Source organism: Gigantopelta aegis, chromosome 4 (assembly GCF_016097555.1).
Source record: "Gigantopelta aegis isolate Gae_Host chromosome 4, Gae_host_genome, whole genome shotgun sequence".
Classification (NCBI taxonomy): Eukaryota; Metazoa; Mollusca; class Gastropoda; order Neomphalida; family Peltospiridae; genus Gigantopelta; species Gigantopelta aegis.
This window is the reverse complement of record NC_054702.1, coordinates 33,168,860-33,192,911: the sequence shown is the minus strand read 5'-3', so window position 1 is coordinate 33,192,911 and position 24,052 is coordinate 33,168,860. Positions and strand designations below refer to the sequence as shown.

Sequence of the window (24,052 nt, the reverse complement as noted above, 5' to 3'; positions counted from 1 at the left end):
TAGGACCACCAACAGGAATCAATCCTAGATCAACTGCGTATTAAACTATGTCCTGCCCCGCATGGGATTAGGTAATTAAAATATTAATGGCAATTTATATATATATATATATATATATATATATAAAATAATGCTAGAAAATGTCCTGAAGATGGAACCGCAAATGTGAGGGACCAAGTAAATTTAAGGTGTATCCGGTTTGAAAAGGCCAAGTTCTGTATTAACATTTAAAAAGGGATGCTGTAGCTAGAGGGACTAATGTATGTGTGGTCATTGAACAGGTACTGAAACTAAATGTGTTAATATGTATCCGATATCATCAAGTTTAAGGAATAAAAAAGGACTTAATAAAATTAATAATTTTAAAGTTTTTGTAGTTTTCTAATAAGATACTTACTTGCTTAAACTTTATTGTTGATGAAAAGCCTTACAAATGAACCAGCAGACAGTCTGATGTGTTATATATATAACTACTGTCTATATATTGTCTACTGGTTGTTCATTTGTAACAAATGTTCATATATATATATATATATATGTGTGTGTGTGTGTGTGTGTGTGTGTGTGTGTGTATATATATATGGGGTATTTAAAATTGTTTAAAGAAATGATTTCCTTTAACAAAGTGTAGGCCGATTGTTTCTTTTAAAGTTTTAAATATCTATAAGCCTGCTTGTTTTATTTTATAATTTTTGTGTGTGCACGCCTGCTCTTTGTAATCAAACTAATGTTTTGCTTTAAAGATGGACCAGACGCCTTAAAAATACATGGACTTAACCCGTAGTGCTGCAGTGTATACTATACACGTTCTAGGTCAAGTATTATGACGTCACATGGAACCGTCGTCATAGCGTCGCTATGGTTTTGACGGTTTTAAATTTTTTACATATGAAAACGTTAATGGATAATAGGTGCATAAAATCCTCAAAGATATAGACAACTGACAGCTCAGAATGGGTGTTTATTACAAATTTAACAAAAAAATAAAAATAAATAAAGATGCGTTTGTTTTCAATCTATGATGTTGCAGTTTTTATTCCTCAGTGTAGGCCTACCCACATGCTACAACGAACTGTATTATACATAGCTATATCACCAGAATTACAAGAACAGTGTAGTTTCACTTCGAAATATTACTAAAGCGTAGTTATATGGAACACGTTTTATTATAACGACCGGACTACGTCTAGTACCCAAAAGGACATTCGCGCCATTTTCGACAGCTGATCACGTGAGGTCATTGTTTCCCCTTTCCAAATCGATTAAAAAAAATAAAAATGATTTGTTGTTATATTAGATGTTATAAAGCAGTTGATATTTATTACAAAAATGGATCATTTGACAGAACAAGTACCACTTCCTTTTATCACGAAAGATATCAGTAGCGCTAACGTATCAGCGAATATCAGTGTTGTTTTGTTTTGAGGGTTTTTTTCTTCTTTCCTTCTTTTTAAATTTTTGTTTGTTTTTGTTTGGATGTACATTAAATCACCAAGTTATTATTGTTGTACTTCATAAAAAAAATCACTAAACTTTATGGTACGGTAATACAGTGTAATTTTGCATGCGATTTACAGGCCTATAATATTATAGCTATTCACAAAGATGAATTGCCTAAACAAAAATAAATAATAATAAGAATTGTTTTTGTTGCACTAATAAAGGTGAACTGCATTTACGCTCGGTAATGTTTCTCTCCCCAAATCCCATCAAATCACTCTTAAATTAAACGAAACTACCGGTAGGTTATGTATTCTTACAAGTTCGGGAAGGCCGATAGGACCGCAGAGGGGATTGCTTTGAACTTCATCAATTTTAGGAACCAATCACAAAATCCGAACATAGCATGTCACACATATAATTATGGAGCGGCAAGGCGCAGCATTTGCATTAGTCCAGTAGATGTGGTTATGCTTGTATGCAGGCATTTTAACAAGGATGGGAGCGGGGGGGGGGGGGGGGGGGGGGGTTCTTACTCAGACATGCGCAGTTTTATGGGGTCATGCTCCGGAAAATATATTGGGGGGGGGGGGGGAGAGAGAGAAAATATCTTTGAATACGGAGGGGTTCCACCCTAAAACCCTAACTTGCACGCGCGCCTTAACAGATACAAAGTTTCGTTATTATATTAAAATTTTCTGTTCGTTTTATTTTTATATTCTTCAAATGAATCCATCGCATTGACATCGCTAACTGATAAAAGTAGTTTCGTTTTTATAAAGGCGATCAAAATAATATTTGACACCCAAGATAAATTATTTTAATGGTGAACACTAGATTAAAATAAAACTGACATCAAAAACATTTAGTTTCCATGGTTTCGGGCTTTCAGACAGAGTTAAATGGAGAATCACGTGACCTGGATATGCAAATTAGGTGTATCCTGTTTCGATACAGTCTGTTGTATCGTAGTTTTTAGTAATAGGCCTACATTGTTCGATATAATACATTTTTGGTAGAAGAATACAACTTTTTGTTTTGATTTAACCATTTTCGTTAACACATATCATCTGGGACCTTCGGCAACACATTCAATGCGATATTTTCTGTGCGAGTTTAAACAGACGATCTTATTTTTCCAAAATAGTACGGTTTCATATGTATTCCAGCTAGATTTTTGTGCCAAAATGGATTTTATTGTCTTACTTTATTAATTTTGGTGTGCTGATTTCAAAAAAGTTGGGTGCCATTTTTTTTATCCACATCTTCAGCCGCCATTTTGAATTTCAAGATGGCGGCCATTTTTGGATTTTTTTTTTTCTGGTATTAATTGAATGTATGAGTGCCTAAAACCTTTTTTTCAAATTCTTTTGATCAATTTTGATGTAGAGGAGCCTCGCCATAGAATAGACATTTGAAAAATTCAAAATGGCGACCATTTTTGATTTTTCGGGTATTAAATGATGTATGCGTGCCTAAAACTATTTTGATGTAGATAAGCCTCATCATAGAATGACCATTTGAAGTATCTACACTATTAAGAAGGTTGCTTAAAATTTAACCAACACTATTTACTATATTAACTCAACATCTGTCTGTAAAAATTAATGTTAAAACAAGTTGCGCTAATTTTTACAGAAGTTAAAATTTGCACAAATTGTTTGACATTAATTTATATAAACAGTTGGTGGGTTCATATTGTAATCAGTTTTTGTTAAATTTGAAGCAAGCATTTTAACAATGTAGGTCACAAACATGTAGCAGCAATACATATTAAATCGTACTATATTATCTATAAACTTAACATACACAGTTTATACATTTTGAGTTATCTTTTCAGTACACGAATCAAGGTTTGATCAGAATATTCCAATTCCAATCAATAAGCATTTAAGCTAGGGCCTACTGGTCACCTAGTCAATATCTTCTTGACATGTCATATTGTAATCAACTGTGTCACCACAGTCAGTACATTTGCAAAGTGCTGTACATGGCAAGTTATTTTTCTGGCAGGAGCAGTTATTGGCACATTTGCCATGACACCCACACTTGGCAAGTTCAACAACTGCCTGAGGTGCAGGTAGCTTAAGGCATTTCTTAAGGGGAATTGTCCCATCTGATGTTTTCTCCCATCCATTGTCAGTAAGCGATGATATGTTTGGCCGTGGCTGTTTATACCCTTTACCAATTAGCGATATGAGATTGGTTCTCTGAATGTGTGGTTTCAGTGCTCCAAGAGTTGGTGGCAACTTTTTAGCTTCAATGTTTTTGGATTTGAACAGTTCCCATCTCAGTTCCTTTACTGTGCTGCATTTGCTGTTCTTGGCATACACTGCGGACACAAATCTTTCAAGCTCATTTGACATGCTGTCCAAGTCGAAACCATCCTCACCGAATTGACGGAAAACGTCAACTACTTCAGAACTGGATCCAAGGCTTAGATAATGCTTTATCCACCTACTTTTGGATATACCGGCACATTTTCCTCCCCAATCAGCACTAGTAAAAGCATGAAGGCCTAGTAGTCCTTTACTTCTCTCGCTTCCAACTGCTATACATCTTGGCTGTATGTCAATTGTCCGTTTCGCTTTCCCCTTCCCAGTGATGAAATGAAGCTTGCCTGGAATGTTGTAAGTTGAAAACAAGTCCATTAAGAAAATGAAGACATCTGTATCTTTATCCGTCAGTCTTGGATGCATCAAGCACATGCATTGGGATCAAGGTATCCGCTTCCTCGTGTGAGTGCTCACCAATATTGGGATCAAAGACATCTGGTTTGTTGGAATGCGTTGAATTCAACATACCCTAATTAACAAAAGTAGTCCAAAAAATTTTTGGCATGAAAATCTAGCTAGCCCCAAATATCTGACATTTCATACTGTACTAAAAGGTGTGCATATGGTGCGAACTTTTTCCCCCACATTATTTATTTATTAAAAAAAATAAAATTCTGACAACGTCTTTGTAAGTTAAAAGTAGTTATTACAGTAGTTGTAAATTAAGTGAAAACATTAAAGGGACACACCCTAGTTACGGCTATTTGTTAACCATTACGGCGTTGTTTTTCGCTATTAAACCCCATTTTTCACAAATAAAATTGCACTTTACTTACATTTTATTATTTAGAATACACATTTCCATTCACCTGAAGTGCTTTTTGGTAATCCTGATGTTTGTAAAACCACGAAATGCATTTTTTCACAAGACGTGTTGTCAAGAAAAAAACGTTAAAGGTAGGGTCAACTCAAACAAGAGCCTTATGTGTTGGAAAGATGCATACCCGGACCACCAACACATACTGACAATTTAGCAAATGAAAAACGCGTAATTTTAGAGTTAATAAAAAAAACATGATTATTCCTGCTAACTGGGGGCAGCCATTTTGTTTCGTTTTTGTGACGTCCGGTGGGATAGCTTGGGGCGAAGTGACGTCAGCTCCTGATCATCTCCTGTATGTACAATGTAAACAAAAGCAGTAATTTTCGACAAGGCGCTTTTCTTTGATCAACCTGACTTGTAAAACAGCATAAATGACGTAATAATATAATAAACTAATTAACTAAATACATTTCAAGTTGCATTAACGGAACAAAATGGGGTTATAGTATTTTTCTCTGTTTAATAATCCAAAGGAAAAATGTACACTATTAGGCCTATTGATATGCTACGTTGGAGCAAAAACGACAACCTACGACACCCAAGTGATAATTTTCTTTTCTTTGGGACTACGTAATTGGTCAGTTCTGGTTTTTTAGATGGAAAAGTCTACTTCATCAATAGTTTTACAGAACTATTTACAGTAATAAACCATGTCCATTACCATTTTAGGGGCGACAGGTAATATTCCACAATACCGGTATGTATTTTTGTGTCTAGACAGCGTCAGTTAATTGGCTCGTCTGGTTACCAATCAAATACACACCTGCCAATCAGGAATTACAGGTAGAAGCAACTAACAGCATAGACCAATTAACTAAGAAAACACCCTGTGTATCATTTCAGTACGTAGGTTAATGCATGGACAAAACATTGTTAATTATTTCGACTTGTTGTGTAGCCACTTTAACAATGGTATTTTATTTTGTATTAAAAACAAATATATATAGTGCTGGATATACTTATTGCTGGCTTACTGGGATGTGTATTATTACAGAACATTGCAATGTATGACTATTTATCATCCCGCAAAAACCAGGTAGATTGTGTTTCTCTAGTTTTTAAAGGCTCATTCCTGACGTGACGCGTTAAGTATTACGTAACCACCAGCTCGCCAGAGGGCGTACTCACTGAAATGGTACAAAATGGCACAAAATGGCTGCGCCCGTTATATATTATAGCCGTCATAATTAACCGTTTTATTAATTATTATTTAACTATACGATTATACGTGTTGATATTAAGCAATAATGTGCATTATATATGATTGAATATGCATACCAGGCCAAATGCCTTAATTGTCCTCTCCTTTAAGCAAGCGAGGTCCAATCTATTTTTAGAGGGGATATTTCCATTTCAATATCACAGACGTTGGTATATCACATGACCGTTATCATTTTGGTTCGGTTTATTTTCTCGTGCACGGTTCACGCAATCAACATCCGATTTGTTGTTGTTCATTTGTGAGATTTTTCTTCACAGTTCGTGAACATTTTCAGTAACAATAAAGTTCAGACAAGTAAGTGTCTCAATACAAAACGTTACAAACCCTTAAAACCAATAATTTTGCTAAGTCTTACGATATCTGGAGAGGGGATACAACTAGGACAGAACAGTTGGAACATGTCCAGGAGAGGTGAAACGAACGCACCCCAAGTCTGTGAAATTTGTCGTGACGTAGGCATTGTTGTGCTTCGAGCGACATCTACCGGTGACATCAGAATACTAACTTTCAAAATTATTTCAAGCAATTGGGACATGGGGATTCCCATGGTATTTATCGATATAAAACCTGCTTTTTCACTCCATTTGATAAAAACGTGATCTAAGTGTGTTACAGGTTTGTAGATTAACCAAATTATAATTTATTTTCGCTGGATGGAACTAGGGTGTGCGGCTTTAATTAAAATGCGCAACTTTCTATTTTTGAAGTAATGTCCGTGCTCATTATGTAAAGTCATGTGTTGAACAGCACGTGCGTGTTTGAACACGGTTAATAGTTCTGCTCAGTGACCATTAAATTGCTAGCTCGAGTCACCTCCAGCCCTCCGCGTATTGATATGTAGGGGAACTACATATCAATATCAATAAGGGGAGGACTGGAGGTGACTCGAACTATTAGATTACGTGTCGTTCTGGTCAAAAATTAGAAAATTTGTTTCTAATTTTCATTATTATTCATACTTACCTAGTGCTAGCACAACAAATATGCTATTCAACCTGAGTCGTACCTACACACTGCAGAATTCTCTCCCTTGCCGGATATGCGCAATGCTATCCTTGCACGGGCTACCTGTAACTTCATTCTCGGTTCAAAGTCCACCCACCGAGGGAAAGCCTCATAGGGGTGGGTGGGAGGTATAGTTTGTTGTGCTAGCACTAGGTAAGTATGAATAATAATGAAAATTAGAAACAAATTTTCTAATAGGCTTATTCAACTTACTGTGCTAGCACAACAAATATGCTATAACGGACGTGCAATGACACTGTTAGAGCACGTGAATTCAACATTAATGGGAGGAGGTAAGAAAATAGAGGACTTACCCGTACCCAAAAAGCTCCTTTGAAGTAATGACATGGAGATAGGACGAACCACGACATACGGTAACAAGGAGTCAAAAAACATTTGGGAATAAAAAGGGGCTTCCCAAAAGAAAAAACTCATCCCCATGAAAAGGAGGAAAAACATCTCCCCAGGGAGAGGAAACGGTAGACAACACTACAAAAAAACCCATCCCTCAGAAAAGAGTGGAGTGTTAAACATGTCCGAAGCGTGAAACGATGGCAGTCGGACGGAAAAGAGGTCGACCCCTTTCCGTTGCCCTGCGCACAGACACGACGTGTTGAGCCGCAATGACTGTCTGGATCCTACGCGTACCGTCAGGACCAACCGCCATATCCCGGAAATAGAAACGGTCAAAAGTGTGCCGTCCTTTCCAAACCCCTGCATTCATGACCTTTATAATATCTAAAGAGTCATGAAAATTCAGGGAAGCAGAAATGGCTCGGATCTCATGTGGTTTAACAGAGAAATTCCGTAACACATGATCACCCGCCATCTCATATGCTAGCTTGATGGTAGCTGCTATCCATCGAGACAAAGCATTTTTTGTGACATCACCCGGCCTAATGGTATAAGAAATAAACAATCTCTTTTTACCCTGCCGCCGGTTTTTCGTACGCTGCAAATAATACTTCAATGCTCTCACCGGGCAAAGAAGTCTATCCGAGTTATCAGATGACAGTGTACGAGATAAACTGTGAATGACAGTAGGTGGAAACTCTTCCCCTGGAGACTGGTTTTTTAGCAACAAAGATAGGGTCGGTACGTAAAGTGACAGACCCGTCCGAATTGTAATCAACCCAAGTCATGCAAAAAAGCATGTATCTCACTGATCCGACGACAAGCTGCCAGTGAAACCAGAAACAGAGTCTTCCACGTCAAGGCACGAAGACTAGCAAACCTCAACGGCTCATAAGGCGCACCCTTAAGAGCATGCAACACCAGAAAGACATTCCATTTCGGAATAATGGAAGGTCGTTCAACCGTGGATTGTAATGATTTAAGTAAATCATGCAACACCAAGTTGGTAGAAAAGTCACGACATCCACACTGTTTAAGAGTAGTGAAAATCGCAGCTCTGTGACTTTTCACTGTCGTGACTTTAAGTTTCCTTTCTTGGACCAACGCCAGAAAGTACTCCGCTAAATCGTTGACAGTAGGCGATAAGGAATCGAAATCCCGTGCGTTCGCCCAACGAACCCACATACGCCATTGACACTGATAAACCGACTCGGTAGATTTGCGCTTTGCTGAAGAGACGAGATGCGCAATTCTTGTCGAAAAACCTCTGCGTCGCAAGGAAGCCCTGATAACCTCCACGCGTGAAACCGGAAGACCTCCGGCTTCGGATGCCACACCGTCTGACTCAGTCGCTGGCTGAGTAGATCGGACAACACTGGTAATCGGAACGGGACTGCCACTAACAGTGACAGGAGCTGTGGAAACCAGGGCTGCGCCACCCACAGAGGAGCTATCAACGTCACGTGACAAGGTTCCTGGACCACTTTGGTCAACACCTTGCCGAGTAAGACAGGAGGAGGGAAGGCATAAAAAATCCAGTCCCGTCCAATCCATACTTAACGCGTCGTACTCCAACGCCAATGTGTCCGGTACCGGGGACACGAACACCGGCAATTGGTTGTTCAACCGTGTGGCAAACATGTCCACCTGTGGACTGCCCCACACCCGAAGAACCGCTGCGACCACCCCTTTGTTCAACATCCACTCCGTCTGAACAGGGGTATGTCGACTGAGGGCATCTGCTAACACATTCACCGATGAAGGAATGTGTTTCGCCCACAGAGTGGTCCCTAGTTGGTCGCAGAATTCCAAAATCGCAAGAGCTTTGCGACCCAAAGTCTCCGATTTGGTTCCACCCCAACGATTGAGATATGCCACTACCGACGTATTGTCGCATCTCAACAGAATTCGACGGTGTCGAAGAACACACCGGAAATGAAGACAGGCACGATGCACTGCCTCCATCTCCAAACAGTTGATATGAAGCTTCCTCTCGGAGAGATTCCATACCCCTGAAATGTGTTGATCCAACAGATGCGCCCCGTACCCGTGCAGCGACGCATCCGTGAACAGGATCAGATCCGGAGCAGGGGGGTGCAACGGAACCGATAGGGACATGCACTTGTCCGACAGGCACTCCTGTATCGGATGAGTGAACCATGGGCCCAGAGGCACTATCGTGTCCCAATTGTGACCGTCCCACCGTGGGGACAAATGCCACTGGAGTGGTCGTTTGAATCGTCTGAACCGCACGATCAATGAGGCCAGAGATTCGAGGTGGCCCAACACCACGTGGAGAGATCGTACCGTAGTACTTTGCTCCCCCATCAAACGTCGCGCCGACGTTTGGAAATTGTGTATACGCGCATCGGTGGGACGAACCGACGCTACCACAAGATCGAAGACCACTCCGAGATATGTGAAAATCTGAGCCGGCGTTAACTCCGATTTCACCCAATTGGGAATAAAACCCAATTGGAGGATCGTGTCCAAAACCAACCCGACATTGGTCTGACACTCCTGTTGCGACGAAGCTGGGATCAACCAATCGTCCAGATAGGTATGCATTCGAACCCCTAACAAATGAACATGACCTACCACCGCTTTTACCACACGTGTAAAAGCATGGAGACTCGTCGCCAAACCGAACGGAAGCACACGAAACTCGTACGCTTTCCCGTCGAACAGGAAGCGCAGAAACTTCCAAAACGGACATGGAGGTATGCGTCTTTCAGATCGATCGACACAGCCCACTCCCCAATTTGAAGCAGGTTCCGGACCGAATGAACCGTTTCCGTTTTCATGGAAGGAACATCGACGTAGACGTTCAGTGGCTTCAAATTTAGGATTGGTCTCCATTCCCCATTTTTCTTCCGGGCGAAGAAAAGATGAGAATAAAATCCAGTAGTGTCCAGACTGACTCTCTGGATGGCCCCTTTGTCGAGAAACTCGGCAATCATACTCTCCACTAAAACGCGCCGATCCGCGGACGGTAACGGCGGCATTCTCGGAGTGGAAGTAAGAGGGGGGCTCGAAGAAAAGGGTATTTTGTAACCGTGTCGAACGACCGACAGAACCCAGGCAGCTTGCACCAATTTCGAAGGAAATGGCGGAGCCTGCCCCCCACGGGTATGGTTGCTAACGGTACCTCCGAAAGCAACTGCCGATCGTTCACGTACCCTCACCCCAACCGCTTACCACCCGTAGGCGCAACGCCTTTGGTGGACTGAGAACGGAACGTAGTACGACGTTTGCGTCCTCGCTTAGCGGAAGACGGGTTGTTACCTGGTTGCCTCCTAGTGTCAGAAACCCTAGGGATCTGAGCCGACTGTAAAAAAGCAGCCTTTTTTACAGGAGGAGGCTTGAACCCCGAAAACGTGGACCGACGTTTACCAGAGGTTGAGGGTCGAGTGTTCAGGACTGGTCGCGACAAATCCTTGTCTAGGACAATATTAAAATCGGGACCGAAAAGTAAATTTTCCCGTACCGAACGTGTACGAAAAAACGTCTTCGCAACGTTTGACGCACTCAAACCCGCCAGGTAATGGTCACGCCGTAACAAAAGACTGTTCGCAAACAATCGGCCAGATAACTGAGCGATATGCTTAGAGGCTTTTGACGCAGCCTCCAAACAGCCTTTCGCCATCGCGGGAAGGCTCTCGACAGCCTTATCCAAGCCAAATAGGAACGTACCTAAATGGTTATTAACCTGGAACATCGACTTAGCCAGCCGTTCGAACGATTCCAGATCCGCGATTGGCAATGACACATGCGGCGATGGGGAACAAGCGGCTCGGACACTAGCGGGAACGACCGCCGGATGTTCGAGAAAATCCGTCCCCAACGTCTCATAGGAGTCGGCACGAAAAATGCGCGCTCCCGTTAGGATTTTCCCCGTAGGCAGTGCCGTTGGGTACTCATCAACACCCACTCCCAGGATACGATCACTGCCAGTGATCAACACATCAATGTCACAAAGTGAACTGTGCGCCTCCTGTGCAAGTGGTAAACCCGACTCCTCACGAGGAGTGACCAAATTCAAAGAACGGTTCCCGAAGGAGACACCCTTGAATGTAGGCTGGGCCTCAACCTGAGGTATAGCGTCCCCGCATACCTGTCGGACCTGGTCCCTGACAAAAGCCAGAACCGCCGGATAATCGCACTCCTCCTCTACCTCCGAACCGAAGTGAGAGAGAGCTGGGTCAGCGACAGAATCCGGTCCAACCGACGCTTCCTCTGAAGCCAGGTCACTGTCCACTGGATCCCGAAGATCGATATGGACTCCTCCCCCTAATCGAAACGCCCCTGGGGCAGCGTCTCCCGAGACGGAAACAATAGGAACCGAACGACAATCACTAACTGCATCGTCAAACTGCTGTCGAGACGCAGTTTCTGCTGGTTTTGGCGGAAAACCGGGGGGGGGGGGGGGGGGGGGGAGGAGGAATGGGAGCCGCACCCGACGGTCCCGTCTGCGAAAGCAATGATCCCAACTGAGGCGAAGCGTTCAAAAATTCCACAAAACTCCGAAACAACGTTTCCTGAAAGCCTAACGGTAGTTTCCTGCGCCAAGTGCGGAACGGTCGGAGTTTGCGGCCACAGAGTACCCCCAGCCGAGGGGTATCTGCGCGAACCTCGTCCTCTATCGAGTAAAGTCGAAGAGGTAGGGGACCAAAGACGGTGCAAAAAAGGAGATGTCCGTTGCTACCGAAGTCACCGGACCCTTGGGGCATATGCAAACGGAGGACCCAAACGGGATGAGTCCTCCACCCAACGGTAAACATCGGTCGGGATGCCATCAGAGACGGATCCCGGCATCGGAACAACTGGCTCAGTTCGAAGCAAACTGGCAGAACTCTCCTCGGGCCTTGAGAATGCTGAGGTGCCGAAGCGACTGTCAGCAATCGAAGGCAAAGTCGGGGCCACCTGCTCTGCGGACGAAGCAGTGGACCTATGCACAACGGAGTGCATGTGCTCGGTAACCGATGAAGTCGTCAAAACCGGTGCCGCGACGACTCCACCCTGCCCCCCTTCTGTTTGTAAAGGTAACCGTAACGACGATGGCGACGCCCGCGACGAAGCCACACAAACAGACGAAGGCGCCGTCACTAACGAAGACGGCTCACGTACCACGGTCACAATAGGAGGGGGGGGGGGGTGCTCCCCCGAAGTATCTGTAACTGTACTCGTAACACGGACCGAAGAAGAAACACCCTTGTGTTTCCCCCCCTTTCCGGACACTTTTCGAAGTGTCTACAGACTTATGGGACCTACCCACTAAGTCCGACTTGCCGACTACTGCCGAAGCAGACGACAAGATTTTGCTGGTACCCGAAACCTGAGTCTGCGAACCGAACCGAACCCACTGGTCAGGAGACCACGTGGCGCAGATCTCACACTGACGGTCTTGAGAACAAGACCGACAGTCCGGACACAACACGTGTGTGTCTTTACGTCGTAAAGGAAATGGACAACCATCTCGAGCACAAACTTTCCGTGCGCTAGCTGTCAACGAACTCGCGTCGGACATGGTAAATTCAACACAGAATTCCCAACTACCAACCGTATGTCAAGTTCAACCAAAAAAACAAACACAAAATTACAAGTAAAGAAAACTTTTTGCCAAAGCTTAACAGGTGTTAACAGGTGGACTGCAGAATTGAGAATGAAGTTACAGGTAGCCCGTGCAAGGATAGCATTGCGCATATCCGGCAAGGGAGAGAATTCTGCAGTGTGTAGGTATGACTCAGGTTGAATAGCATATTTGTTGTGCTAGCACAGTAAGTTGAATAAGACTATGTACATTTACCGACCAGCGATATGACTAGAGCCCTGTCTCCACCGTGCCTGTTTACGTAACGCTCTCAAGGAGATGGGGGTATCGTGGGATGCGTTTCTATACCGCTTTTGACTGAAACATTACAAAAATATAACTTGTAAAGGGTTGCATGATTAAAAAAAAAAGTCGCCAAATAACCACGTTATCAAAAAGTAAAAACCTGATATTCTATATTTTATTGCGAGTGTGAAAGAGAGCGGGTATTAAAAGTGCAAGATTTTGCATTACTTGTTGTTGACTTGCCACAAAGATCAACAAAAAGGTGGGGGGTTTTCAACGACACCACTAGAGCACAATAATATGTTACGGCTATTGGATGTCAAACATTTGGTAATTTTGACATATAGTGTTAGAGGAAACCCTCTATGTTTTTGCATTAGTACCAAGGGATCTTTTATATGCACCATCTCACAGACAGGATAGCACATAGCACTGCCTTTGATATACCAGCCGTGGTGCACTGGCTGGAATGACAAATAGATTTATGGACCCACCGATGGGGATCGATCCCAAACTGACCGCCATCAAGGCTAGCGAGCGCTTTACCACTGGGCATCGTCACGCCCCTCAAAGATCAACAAAGGACCATTCAACATTAAGTAATGCAGACATTTGTTTTTACCCTAATTTTTTAACGGCCTTTGTCCCATCCCATACTGCATATACTACAATATAAGGGCAACCCATTGGAAATGTATTAAAATAATTGGGTTCAATTTACAAAATGTATTATTATACAGAGCTCAGGAGTTTGGTGTTGTGTCTGTTGAGTTTGATCTACATAATAATACACTTCTTAGTACAAACAAGCCTAATACTAGTGTAATAGGCCCCTATGCACTATAAAAAACAAAACAAATTTCTTTCGCAGTGACCTGCACCTAAAGATCTTAGTGAAGCCTGTCCATCCTCGTGTTACAGGTTTTAGATGAACATGTCAAATGGATTGCAGTAAAATCACCTAGAAACCTTTTACAAAATTATGTACAGTGACCTTGATATTTGACTCTGTGGCCTTAAAAGACATTCTAAAACTACTCTTTACATGAGGATTTTGTGTTGTTTGTTCTCAATGATTTTAACAGCAATACATAGAAATCTAATGTACATGTTTTACTGATAATGACTTAAAATCATTTAGCACCTGTTGAAAGGTTTGTAAAAAAAACTACTTTGAATTTTTTGTTTTTATGTAAATAACTTTGACCTAATGACCTAAACCCAATATGTGGCTATCTAGCACTACAGTCATGCAGCAGACAATTGAGGTCAGTTTGTTACATGGGGGGTGGGGGTGTGTACAACTATGTATGTGTGTATAATTTTATAAAATTTAAGTTAAAAAAAAGGTTTAATTGGGGGTGTGACTCGGTGCCCTCCACCCCCCGCTGGTTTGTTAAATAGTTTGATAGTGACACGATGAGCAAAATATGACCTTGCCCTTTGACCGGGTGACCCCCAAAAGCTAGATCGTTATGGATCAGTCTAATATAAAAGTCATAAAGTAGAAGTTTAATGTTAGTTTGTTAAACAGTTTGTAGGAAATACATTGTCAATTTGTCTCCTTTTACTGTGACCTTGACCTTTGATCTTGTAACCCCCAAAGAAAGCAGAATATGGATCTGCTTAGCATAATGGCCATGATGTAGAAGTTTCAGGTCAATTTCTTGAACAGTTCCAAAAGAAATACATTGACAATTGATTCTTTCTATTCATTGTGACCGTGACCTTAAAAGCAAAATATAGATCAGTGTTGCATAGTAGAAGTTTTAGGTAAGATTGTTTAACAATTTTGTAAGAAGTTTTGTCAGAAATGCCCAACAATTGTTTCTTTTTTGTTAGAAATACCCAACAATTGCCTCTTTTGTATGTGACCTTGACCTTTGACCTGATAATCTATGACCTACAAAGTAATTAGTTTGCCTAATTTAAGTTCATAAGATAGAAGTTTATAGTCAATTTCTTAAACAGTTCCATAATAAATACATTGACGATTCTTTCTATTCATTGTGACCTTGACATTTGACCTGGTGACCCCAAAAGCAAAATATAGATCAGTGTTGCATAGTAGAAGTTTTAGGTCAGTTTGTTTAACAATTTTGTAAGACATGCCCAACAATTGCTTCTTTTTTTTTTAGAAATACCCAACAATTGCCTCTTTTGTATGTGACCTTGACCTGTGACCTGATAATTTATGACCTACAAAGTAATATGTGCATTAGGTAGTTTTCGTAGTTTGAAGTTCATAAGTTAGAAGTTTAAGGTCAATTAAGTAAACGGTTCCATAAGAAATACATTGACAATTGATTCTTTCTATTCATTGTGACCTTGACATTTGACCTGGTGACCCCAAAAGCAAAATATAGATTGGTGATGCATAGTATAAGTTTTAGGTCGGTTTGTTGAACAATGTTTGTAAGAAATTCCCAACTGTTGCGTATTTTTTGTTAGAAATGCCCAATAATTGCCTCTTTTTTTAATGTGACCTTGACCTTTGACCTGATAATCTATGACCTACAAAGTAATATATGCATTAGTTAGTTTGCCTAGTTTGAAGTTCATAAGTAAGATGTTTGAAGAAATTTCTTAAATGATTTAGTATGTAATGCAATAGAAACTACTGTTTTCATTATTAACTATGTACATGACCTTTGACCTCAGGACCTTAATATTAATCAGATGCATTCTTGTTGTATAAGGGTTTGTTTAACAGACAGAGGATTATAATAACACTATTCAATGATTTTTGTAAAAGTAAACCTGCATCAATTTCACCTTTTTGGCAGTTACCCAATTTGCAGTGGTTACCATGGTAACAGACTTTAAAAATTATATTAATTTAAAGGACATTTAATATTCTTAAGGTATGTGTAATTTGAAGAATAATTTTTAAAAAATGTAGCAATTATTGCTGCAATAGTAACACTTTTAAAACTCTTAGTTAATGCCAAAAATTATGATGAAACAAAACTGATAGTACTAATCATTTCATACCATTTTTTATCAAATAAAGGTGTTTTGTAGGGGGGAAATCCATTAAAATCATAAATATAGTTAATAAATAAAGATATAGTCTTATATTACAAGAACTTTATTAACTTAAAAAACTATTTATTAAGTAGTATCAAAGAACAAATCTTATGAACTTTGTACTTGTTGCCATGGTAACATAAATAAAATAATTTATTTTAAAATATTGTAGTAAAGTAGCCAGTCCATTATAGAATATGTGTGTATATTTTCATTTCAATATGCCAAAAATTAAGAGAGATATCATTAAAAATGTATGATAGGTCAAATTCTTGATTTTTTTTTTAAACAATGCAGCCTGATAAGGGTTAAAATATTTATCCATGTGAAAAAAAGAAAAAGAAAACAAGGAAGTTTGTTATAGTCTTGAACTCTTGTCAATCGTAAAATTTTATAGGTCAAAAGAGTACCGTGTCTCCTCCATACAGGAGCTATACATGTAGAATAGCGTTCCCATGCTAAAGCGGTAATTTAAACATGTTTTGGTCATTGTTTGCATTTCACGCTACGGTAGTTCGCTTTGTTACAACTGACCATTCTCGACTTCTGCCTACCAGATGCGCGTGCATGCTGATACATGACGTCACTTCCCTAAACACCTAAGCATTCAAGGACCATTTTCTATGTGAACACTGTGAAATACTTAATAAAATGTGTCTCTCACCAATGAAGTAGTGCCTAATCTGAAATACACTACAAATTGGTTTATGTCTGTAGTAAATAAACATTTTAAAATGGTGCATAAATATAGGCATCCTCTTGTATCCGAAATGATTTGCACGTCCGGTGATTCAGCGCAGTAGATGTGGATTGTTGACCCCGCTATTTATAGCCCGCCCATGACCTCACTTTTAGCCCTAAATGCTACACTATTGTCCCAGAATTATTTTAGTACTTTTTTGTTTTGTCTTGTTAAAATATTACTATGAAAATTAACGATCACACATGACCCATCTCATGATCAGTTTCGGAATCGTTTTCTTGAGTGGCACAATACTGCAGATGCATCTACATGTTCATTGTCATGCATGGCTAAGATGCCTACATGGATTTTATTTTTCTCGGGTAGACTGTGCACACACGTGGATCTTATTTCGCTTTTATTTTTTGTAACAATGTGACAACTGTGAACTGAAATGACTGTCAATTAAGGTGTAAAACTTTGGTTTTGTTTGCATTTGTCTGTGTTTTCCTTTTCAGTTTAAATAAAAATAACCGAACAAAAATAATTACATTCATACTGTTTACTATAATTTTAAAAATGCGGGAAAGGTGTTTTAGACTGGTTTTAACATTCTTAATATCAATAAGGCTGACCTACTTCGCGTTTATATGTACACGAAAACAGGTGAATTATTTATTTTGAAATTATGATATAATTAATGATAATTCTAAAAACAAAAAAAAATTGCACCAGTAACAAATATGTTGATACTTGATTAACCATTGAAAAAAAGAATTGAATTCGTTAAAAACACAGAGAACATGACAACTTCCTAAGTGTAATTGGCAAAAAACACTGTGTTTTTGTTTGGCGAGCTGCACATGAAGCATACTGTCCCGAATGCATGTCTGTTCCAAGTCAACAAAGGGTGTCGAATATGATCTGGGGCTGCATTACATGGCATGGTGTCGGAACTTTATGTATGGTTTATGGAAACATTAATGCTTGAAAGTATCGTGAAATACTCGACAATCATCTCTGGCCTGTTTTAGCACATTTTATCGATAAACCATATCGTTTTTAGGATGACAATGCACCTTGTCATAGAGCTCGATTAATTGAGGCATATAAACAGAAAATAATATTCGTGGTATGAAAAAAATACTGCAAAACAAGGCTCTAACCAATAAAAACGTCTGAAGAGTTGTTCGCTGCAGTTCTTGACATATATGGGAAAATTTGAATGTGGAATACATTCAAAGTTTATATTTTTCACTTCCACGTCGCATTATGGCTTGCATTCGTAAAAAGGGACACGTAACCAAATATTGAGGTATGGTTATTAATTCTACTAGTTGAATTTTGTTTTTAAAATTTACATACTGACCGTGTTTACGTCGGCCATTTTGGATTATCGCAAAAACTTTTGATACGGCGCTGTACATTAATTTGGAATACTAAACCTCGCTATTGTATCACCCAAGACCTTTTAATTGAACGACGATTGAGGGAATCCGATGACAACCTGTGAGCAGCTTCGTTTTTAAAACTTGGAACACTTTTATGAGGAGTCTATTTTAACGTACGACAAAGTTCAAAACACGTATTGCTCTACTGATTTCATAAGGGACCAAAACCTTACCAGCTCTGTACAGGGCGTTCATACACAGCACGGTCTACGGTATACGCTGCAGTGAACGGTTACCAGTCGTTACCAGTTGTTCTACACGTGTACTGAGATATGAGGGGGTGAAGTCAGTAATAATCAATAAAATATATGTATATTGTGGATAATAATCAATAAAATATATATGTGCATATATATAACGTGTGTGTGTGTGAGTATTACAAAAAAAAATATATATAGTGATAACGACTCTATACAGGACGTTCCTACACGGGGCGGTCTAGTATTTCATATACTTAGATATGGTGGAAAACACATTAACAGTAAAGGAAATAAATATATATTTTGTACATTTCCAACACCATAGCTAAAATGGGTAACCGAACACAGACGAATTTTTTTCACCCTAATGACGGACGGATAGCGGTAGATACAGACGACAACATCAAAGCAGCCAGAGACGGGAAATTGGAAGTATCGATGGAATTTCTAATTGACGAAAGACCTAAGACATTTTCAGACCCAGCAGTACACCCTGTTACTGGTACTGATGCCAAATACATGCTATTCGATTGGTTTCACCAAGAAAATTGTCACATACCAAAAGAATATCTACGAAGATCAACACTGGTGAAGGAGCTAGCAGGATATGTCAACACCCAGGCAGCAAAGCAGCTCCATCGTGACAAAGCCAGGGATGTATACTGGCTCAACGAGATGACACCAACGAATCATGTATTTGCATTCAGACTCGTAACGCATCTGAAAAACTATAGAATAAACGCGGACACAATAAAGAAACAGTCCAAAACCATTTCCAGTCTGAAACTGAACGATTTTGGACAACTCGTGAAAGGAGACGCACCCGATTATCTCCATGTAATACCAAGTCAACAACATTACGACCAAGCAATTCTAACCAGTCCCTCAATTTCTGGACCCAGCCAAACAAACGACAGCCCCGAGGCACATCCAACAACAAATGAGCATGATACATTACCAAGAAATGACACCAACACATCGACACAGACAACAGACAACATCATCACAGTTTGCGGGACCAACTACAAAATACAGAAAGTTGCTGGGGATGGGAATTGTCTTTTTCCATCTCTAGGTGTTGTTATTCCAGGATGGACTGAACAACAACACCTAGAACTCAGAAATAAAGCGTTCGAGTGGTGTTCTGAAAATCGAAACAGCATGGACATCAGCGACGAGCTGAAGGAACTAGCCACTCCAGACACACCTGTAGGACAGTGCGCCCTGACTGCTTTGGCAAATGTGTTACAGGTATTTATATATTACTAATTGTTATTCAACAAGAAATGACTAAATGAAATATATATATAGACAGATAGATATATACATGTAGATGGATAATAATAATAATAATAATAATAATAATAATAATAATAAATAAATAATATTTATTGTAAATTAAATGCAGATTATTTTACATACTTAATAATGTGTAAAGCAAGGTTTGTTTTTTGTTTAAGTGTGTAAAGAAAGTGAGTGGTTTTTTCAATTATTATTTCTGGTGGGACTGATGGTGGCTTACAAGACCAAAACCGGACAGGAACAACAGATATTTGAACCAAAAGGAATCAATACCGTTGACCTGTTCGTCGTTCTGATCGACTTTTCGGGACACTACGATGCAGCGATACCTCTGAAAGTTGCAATGTTAATGCTTGTTAATTACAGAATTTGATGTAATGAACTGAAATGAAATGTTATATGTCAGATAATTAAATAAACCGTTTTAATTTAATAGACATACATAAAACAATAAGTTTTTTCCCCGATTGTTGACTGAAATCCATAGTTTCTGCGAAATACTGCTGTTTGAGAGTTATAAATAAAGACATACTAGTATATCTTCAATTTAAATGCTACGTGTGTATATATGTATATAGATATAAATATATAGGTATAAATATAGGTATAGGTATAGATATACAGGTATGTATTGTGTTTGAAGTACTGTTATGCTACTTGTGTATATAGATATAAATATATAGATATAGGTATATGTATAGATATAAAGGTCTGTATTGTGTTTGAAGTACTGTTATGCTACTTGTGTATATATGTATATAGATATAAATATATAGGTATAAATATAGGTATAGGTATAGATATACAGGTATGTATTGTGTTTGATGAAATGAATATGCTACTTGTGTATATAGATATAAATGTATAGATATAGGTATATGTATAGATATAAAGGTCTGTATTGTGTTTGAAGTACTTTTATGCTACTTGTGTATATATGTATATAGATATAAATATATAGGTATAAATATAGGTATAGGTATAGATATACAGGTATGTATTGTGTTTGAAGTACTGTTATGCTACTTGTGTATATAGATATAAATATATAGATATAGGTATATGTATAGATATAAAGGTCTGTATTGTGTTTGAAGTACTGTTATGCTACTTGTGTATATATGTATATAGATATAAATATATAGGTATAAATATAGGTATAGGTATAGATATACAGGTATGTATTGTGTTTGATGAAATGAATATGCTACTTGTGTATATAGATATAAATGTATAGATATAGGTATATGTATAGATATAAAGGTCTGTATTGTGTTTGAAGTACTTTTATGCTACTTGTGTATATATGTATATAGATATAAATATAGGTATAGGTATAGATATACAGGTATGTATTGTGTTTGATGAAATGAATATGCTACTTGTGTATATAGATATAAATATATAGATATAGGTATATGTATAGATATAAAGGTCTGTATTGTGTTTGAAGTACTTTTATGCTACTTGTGTATATATGTATATAGATATAAATATATAGGTATAAATATAGGTATAGGTATAGATATACAGGTATGTATTGTGTTTGATGAAATGAATACTGAGGTGTAGCAACCGGGCCGGGAGTAAATATTGTTTAAACCATATCTTTAATTAACAACTGTGAACTTTAATCTCTCAAGCTATACTTGTCCAGCATTCGATGAGAGAACACGTTTCCCAGTACTTTTTTTTTTACCTTTTAAAAAGGTTTTTCTACTGGGTTTTTCGTGTCGGGCTGCAAGTTATTAACCTTGTAAATAATTTAAATGAATTCAATTAAGTACTAATATATAGGTATAAAGGTATCTGTTATGAATAAGAAAAGTATAACCATATAGCCATATAAAGATATAAAGGTATCTTTTATGGATAAGAAAAGTATAACAATATAGCCATATAACCATAATTAAAATGTGTTGAGTTATATTCAGGCCTATTCGGTATGTATTGTATTTGATGTATATTGTTTCTGTATATAATTATGTACGTAAATAAATTTATATTGATTTCCATGCTTGTTCACTGTTTTTTTCATTTAATTAACGGGGGGGGGGGGGGGGTTGAATATGAACACCCTGTACACTATGTGAGTACCAGAAGTGGGGTAGGTAACTGAATTCATTACAAAAAAAGGTCAGTTTTAACTGGAGGGTGGGGGCTGCTACTGGTCCATGTACGTTGCAGAACTCGCTAATGTCAAAACCGATATTAGCTCCGGAACTTTCTTTTTGACCAACCGTTCAAAATTGCGCACAAATTCCTCAATCAAACATGCGCACCTTTTCTCTTTTAGCATAATTCTTGCTCCATTCAAAATTCCACAGCACCATTACCCCCCCCCCACACACACACACACACACACACACACACACACTACCAACCACGGTCGGGCTGCTGGTGCTCACTTGCACCTGCCAGTGCAGGCGGTCCCTCCCCCCCCCCCCCCCCCTCCATCCTTTCCTGTCCTGGACAGAGGAGCCGGCCTCGGCCGGCTCTTGTGCCCAAGACAGGCGTGCGCTACAACAGCTTGCTCTGAATGTGCACGTAAAGAAAGAAAGAAAGAAGTGTTTTATTTAACGACGCACTCAACACACTTTATTTACGGTTATATGGCGTCAGACATATGGTTAAGGACCACACAGATTTTGAGAGGAAACCCGCTGTCGCCACTACATGGGCTACTCTTCCGATTGGCAGCAAGGGATCTTTTATTTGCGCTTCCCACAGGCAGGATAGCACAAACCATGGCCTTTGTTGAACCAGTTATGGATCACTGGTCGGTGCAAGTGGTTTACACCTACCCATTGAGCCTTGCGGAGCACTCACTCAGGGTTTAGAGTCGGTATCTGGATTAAAAATCCCATGCCTCGACTGGGATCCGAACCCAGTACCTACCAGCCTGTAGACCGATGGCCTGCCACGACGCCACCGAGGCCGGTGAATGTGCACGTAAAGCCCTATGACCTGACCTGACCTAATTGCGGACATCGAGAAAATGCGGACAATCTCGACCATACTGCCGCTACATTCCATTTTCGTACATTAAACATTTCATTTTATTGTCTGCAAATTGATAATGAAATAATATTCCAAACATACAATTCAATTCAATAGAATAACATGTTCGCGTTTTAAAAATACATGTGTTCCACTTCCATATAAAATGACCGAAAGGCTGTGAATCACGCGTTCATGTTATGCCGGTTAGTGTGTCACGGGGTCACGTGATTTGACTCTTGGAATTCAGAGGCTTTTTTTTTATTGATACTTCATATATATTGTAAAAGGTATACGTAGATACCAAACAACAGTGAATTACGTTTTTGATAAATGTAGACCTTTAATTTCATACCCAAACATTTCTTTCCAGCAAAAACACTGGGTAGGTCACTAGGTGTCTATGGAAAACGTACACAAAAGGGTCTGTTAGATTCATATTCAACCCCCATTCCCCTGTTTGTACTTAGTATGTATTCCTCCTGTTCCAAGTGGTTCGGTAATATGGATCAATCAAATACATGTACTTATTTACCGCCTATATATATTTTGGCTCTGTTTATAGGCAGCCCAACGGAGGCCATATACACGGCGGTCGTAATATAGCCACTTCGTATACAAACACCGTCTAATTCACAGTATTCTTTAAAAATGTAATAATTCCTATCCCAAGCCAGCTGTAATCATGGCCTAATTAGTCGGGATCGTCGCCATTTAAAATGCTTCTGTTGCTAAAATAAATTAATGTATACGGTTATTATTATTCAGTACATGTTTATATAATTTTTATAACTTATTTTCATTGTTTTTCTTTCGATTTACCCAACGTCGCAGAGGACCGTCAAGCGTTCTCGTTACACGAGCTTGGCAAATCGTTTTGACACTGCGGTTATTCGGGGGTTGCCCATCACGTGACTACAAAAATAATACGTCACACCTCTTCGCTCCAAAGAGCCGTTATTTTTTCCTGAATTATGGACCGTCGACATAATTCAATTATTTTTAAAAAATATCAGTAATAAGTGGGTTATGTAGATGGTTAAATAAAGTACTTTTAGCGACAACTCAAATGTATATATTTTTAGATACTACTTTGTTAGGTCATTAATTAGGTCAACCATCCGTGACAGAGCGCCTTTAATTAGCAACAGATTACTTAAATTACTCGCTACTAAAATATCTTATCCTCTTACTCTTCTCTTCAATTTATCTTTGGAACAGTCTCTGTTTCCGTCCTCTTGGAAATTTGCAAATGTGAGCCCCAATCTGCAGTGCTGGATATTAACCAGTATTGCTGGATTTTGGCGGGGGTATAAATACGGACCCCGCAATGATTTGTCAGTTTCGGTCAATCATTCGCCCCGATAGGTG

At 39.3% G+C, this 24,052-nt stretch overlaps 1 protein-coding gene across 3 annotated transcripts in view; it reads right to left on the bottom strand.

The window, feature by feature from the left end:
* Nucleotides 1-24,052, bottom strand: part of LOC121370419 (baculoviral IAP repeat-containing protein 7-A-like) — a 52,106-nt gene that overhangs the window by 4,522 nt on the left and 23,532 nt on the right. Inside the window, exon 1 of one of the 3 annotated variants that reach the window (XM_041495637.1) lies at nt 12,991-13,008. The exons of the other annotated variants lie outside the window; for them this stretch is intronic. The gene's annotated coding sequence lies outside the window, so the exon portion shown is untranslated. Of the gene's footprint in view, nt 1-12,990; nt 13,009-24,052 lie in introns of those variants that run through there. 3 annotated transcript variants of the gene reach the window in all.